This window comes from Sceloporus undulatus, chromosome 9 (genome assembly GCF_019175285.1).
Source record: "Sceloporus undulatus isolate JIND9_A2432 ecotype Alabama chromosome 9, SceUnd_v1.1, whole genome shotgun sequence".
NCBI lineage: Eukaryota > Metazoa > Chordata > Lepidosauria > Squamata > Phrynosomatidae > Sceloporus > Sceloporus undulatus.
Genome location: NC_056530.1, coordinates 16842345 through 16847261, shown reverse-complemented (window position 1 = coordinate 16847261; position 4917 = coordinate 16842345). Strand labels below are relative to the sequence as shown.

General features: G+C 41.9%; 1 protein-coding gene across 1 annotated transcript in view; it reads left to right on the top strand.

Moving 5' to 3' along the window:
- LOC121915845 (IgGFc-binding protein-like) overlaps positions 1-4917 on the top strand; it is a 52399-nt gene that overhangs the window by 9134 nt on the left and 38348 nt on the right. The window lies entirely within an intron of this gene.

Genomic DNA, 4917 nt, shown 5'->3' with positions numbered 1-4917 from the left:
GATTAATGGGGCTTATATTTTCATGAGGTACTAATTTTCATACTGAAAAACCAAGTGCAGGAAGACAGTAGAGAATTTTAAATTCTTAACTGCAGATTCAAAGATTACACAGGTTCGACTAGAGCTATTGTTGTTAAGGAGGTAACTAACTGTACAGTGTGGATATATCCCAGGAGGCTTGGAAGTGGCATGAGGTTTGTAATACATTGCTTCCTGATATGGTCACAAATCTCAATGTGGGCCAGTTGCTCCTCCCCGGTCCAATGATTGCTACTTGCATCAGGAGTAAAATGAATATTCTACATATAGCAAATCCACCACTGCAGATAACATTTTCTCTAGACACATACAAATGCAAACACACTATGGAATTCCAAATTGTATGGACTGCTTTGTTATCTGTTCTGGCAGTAAGTGACTGTATAAACTGTAGTCAGCTTCAGTTGCCAGGAGTGGATTCAGTCCTCATCGTGGGCAGCACTGGTGTATTTCAGAATCATTATACCAGTGCATGTTTGAGAAATCTCCACATACAGGTACTGTATCTCCGTCCACCCATTAGCCATACCAGCAAAGATCTTGACTACGGTGAAAGGCATTAGCAAAGTATCCAATAGGAAACTATGGCATGGAGCAGAATATGTAGGATAGTGAAAGGGGTTAGGGTGCAGCAGTATCCACTGGCTAGTTGGAGCCCTGTAAAAACAGAAACACATAGCTGTAAGCTTTCCTGTTTACTTGCCTGCAAATAATTTCAGGCAGTCATGCAGAAACAATAATACTTGGCATTAACAAACTACTGTAGACGTTCCAAAGCTCTAGCTATGATAGTGGCAAGCCTATTTCATTTGCATGTGTTTAACTATATTTTAACTATGATTAACTAGGACCTGGGGGGAAAATACCATATTGGACTACAACTCCCAGAATCCCCCCCGACACTGTGCTGTGATATTCTGGGGCATGTAGTCCAAAAAGCAAAATGTCCAAGATCTAATTAAACAAGGATCAAACTACAAATTAATGTCAATATGCTTAGAACAAACTACTGTTTCCCATCAGATTTTGATCTTTGTTGCATGTGAAGGAAAGGCATATAACTTGCACATGTATCTCATTCCCACACACTGAGAATCTATGGCTTCCTCCAGCCATATTTAAAACTTTGCACCCACAGTCTGTTTGGCAAATGTAACATATTTGCATGGGGTTTCCCCCCTTTTTGGCTTCAATCTTAATTATTCTTTTGCTAGGACAAAAGCAGATCTGTTCCCAGTGCACAAAGTCTGCTTGGAGGAAAAAGAAACGACACACTGCCACATTATTTAAATTGGCCATTCCTATTTCTTTGCTCCCAAATCCTCTGAAATTAAACTTTCTGCTCTTTGTGTTCCTTGCTGCATTTAGTCAAGTTAAAAACAAAACAAATTAAAAGGAAAATTAGGACTCCTTCCCACCAGTCATGTTAAACACAATCTGTGGTCTTCCAGATGTTGTTGGACTACTACTCTTATAGTCCCCAAAAAGCACAGTTAAGGGCTAGGGAATATGGGTGTTACAGTCCAACTATCTCAAGGGCCATAGATTACCCATCATTGTTTCAGAGAAAAGAAAATGCTCTTAACCCATATTTATAAAAGCCATCCATGTGCCCACTTGCCCCAGCACTGGCACTAAAAGAAAGATGACCTGCCTTGATCAAGAGATTCGTCGTATCTCAAGAAAGGGCCAGATGAGATGATGCCTGATGGCGCCTTCCTTCCAGCAATCACAGGACTGGCCAAGTCACAGTTCTGAGAGGGAAAGAAGCATGATACATTCTCATGATCTTGTTATGGTGGACTTTATAGCCTTGTGGCTATCAAGATGGAGCCACACTCAAAATAACGCACTGTGCGGCCAGCCAGACTCTTTCTGATGCATTTTGACCCAAGATACTTCTGACAAATTTTGGAGGCCAAAATTTGGGACACTGGGGCAAACAGATGGCACTCCACATTCAGTGAATGAAAGCCAATCCAAAGTGACAAACCTCTTAAAAGGTGATCATGGGACCGCATTTCCCCTGCACATCATAGTAGAGTCTGGATGGTACACAGTTTTTCCTCAAACATCTTGTTGTTTCCCCACCCCACTTAACTTGGCTCCCTGAGTGATGCTCATGGTAGGGCCAGCCCTTGGCCAGGTAAAGGATTCTGCACAGCAGATCCTTGGCTGTGTTTTTCTTAAAGACTCTTGTTGTTGCGTGCCTTCAAGTCATCTCTGACTAATGGCAACCCTAAGATGACCCTATCACAGGGTTTTCTTAGCAAGATTTATTCAGAGGGGTTTTGCCTTTGCTTTCCTCTGAGGCTGAGAGAATATGATTTGCCCAAGATCACTCAGTGGGTTTCCATGATTGAGTGGGAATTTGAACCCTGGTCTCCTGAGTTGTACTCCAAAACTCAAACCACTACTGACTCCCAGAGTCTTAGTAATCTCTCAAAATGAGACTGTGTTGACAATTACTACCTTTTAGAGGTCTAAATCAGGTTGGTTCTGGCTTGGGATTTGTAGCCAGGGTTAGGAATCACCGTTCACAATCATTGGACAATTGCTGGACCCTCAACCTCTCCTCTCCAGCAACCAGTACCACTGCCTCTCCCAGGTCTTTTAACAAAGTTCTGATCTAAGAAGCAAGCTGCCATTTAAATATCCCACAATGACCCTAACGTAGCATCACTGCATAGCACTACTGGAAACTGCACTCTTTACATTTCTCATAATGCTATGGGAGTGATGCTATGTTGGCAACTCTATCTTAGAACATTGCCACAGCTGCTCCCACCACCAATTGAGCCCAGGATGTCAAGGAAGGACACTGCCATATAAGTGGGTTCAGTGGGGTGCATTTTTGCTGGGGTTCTCTTCATACTTAGAAGGATCTAGTCTTGCTTGCTGTCTGTCACATCGCCTTCCTAACTCACCGCTGTGCACTTGGCGGTGTGGAAGCTGCAAAGGCGGATGCGGCAGTGCAGGTACACCTTCACCAAGTCTGGAACAAACTGAAAGACACTGAAGGAGAACTGGCCAACGAGAGACACGCCATCCTTTTCCACGACCACTGTACCATCTCGAGGGTTGGGGCACCTACATTGAGAAAAGCAGCACAAGAAAACGTGGTGAGGGTAAGGACAGATGGGGAAGGCCAAAGGTTGGGTCCACTTTCCTCTTCTTTCCTGATAAGTTGAATGCAAATTATTTTTGCACATTTAAGTCTGCAGCAACTGAAGTAAGCTGTGGATAAACAGGGGAAGTGGAAGACGACAGAAACTGGGACATTTAATAAACCAATGAAAAAAGTGGGATGACAAGAGAAATAATTGGGAATGTCTCATATAAATAGGTACAGTTGGAGGGCATGGTTGACCACTCATTGACTGAAGTATCAAGTAACAACTTATATGGGCGAATGATCCAACATAAGCAGAATTTTACTTCACTTTTTAATGAAGATAGCTCACAGATTCAGCTAAGAGTTAGTGAAAAATACCAGGACTAGCCTAAGACATTCTGCTGTCTATGGTCAAGCAGCAAACGCCTCCCTCCTAAATTAAAAATTAATTGTTCTAGAGATGTTTCGGTACAAGGGAAAGAAAATCCTGTAAGCTTCGCCCTGACAATAAAAATACAGCAACAAATATGCCACCTGAGGAAGCTGCATCACTTGCTATTCATATAATGTGGTATCAGAGTGTGATACTGCTTCCATGACTGCTGCAGCATCATACAATGTGTGTGAGTGAATCACTGTGAATAGAACATCACCAACAGATTGAAGAGCCAGACTTCAGTAATGGCCAAACTAGGGGTTATTCACACTGTGAAAATAATCCAGGATGAATCCAGGATGAATCTCCATTTTTCACACACATCCCAAATGCACCTGATTAAATTGATATCAAGTTTTTAAAAATGTTCTGCATCATTGGTAGTGTGAAAAACCAATGCGATCAGACTCTCCCCAATTTGAGGAGAAACCCTCATGTCTAATATATATTAACACAAATATATAAATATGTACACACATATACACACCTTTGATCCTGGCACACGAGGCCAACACATGAATAACATTACATCTACCTGAGCCTTACAATAAGTAAATAAGTATGTTGGATTTTTACTTTCTCTTCATCAAAGCTCCATTCCTGGGCAACATGAGTTTCTCCCCTGCTCCCCTTGCTATGACAATTTAAATGCTAAGACGTCTTCTCTCTCTGTGTGTGTATGTGTGTCTTCAAGTTATCTGTCAACAGTGTTGGCTTAATCTATGTGTTGCAATCCAAATCTGTATTTTCCAAGCTGTGCTCACAAAAATACACTGTTGCTAGCAATTTCCATTCCACTCCAGTTACTATGATAACTGTTGCTAACTGCAGAGAAAACAGAAACCTATGTAGGAGGTTGGGATTTCTAGAAGAGTTGATGAGGAGCAATAACAAAACCTCTGCAGCTGCCCCTTTCATGGCCGGATTGGGAACTCAATAACTGAAACCGATTCCTCCCACTCTTTTGCCTGGGAAAATCAAAGTACTTTCCAAGTCGAGAGAGAAAGGAGATTTAAAGATCAGGAAAAACCAATTCTTTGGTCTTATCCTAAGCAGGTGAATCAGCTTTGTTCCAGCCTAGGAAACCAGTCCTTTGGGGTCTAGTTCATCATGGAAACTACAGCTGTGATGAAGGATTGTTTCAATCAGTGAAGGGATGTGAACAAAATTTGCCTTAGCTTTTATTGCTACATGCCGCTTGATACGTCACGTCATCAATAAACCAAATGTATCTGAGGAAGTAGGCTGAAGTCTATGAAAGCTCATGCTGCCAATTTCTCTCTTTCATTTAGTCTCAAAGGTGCTACAAGATCTCTCTACATACTCA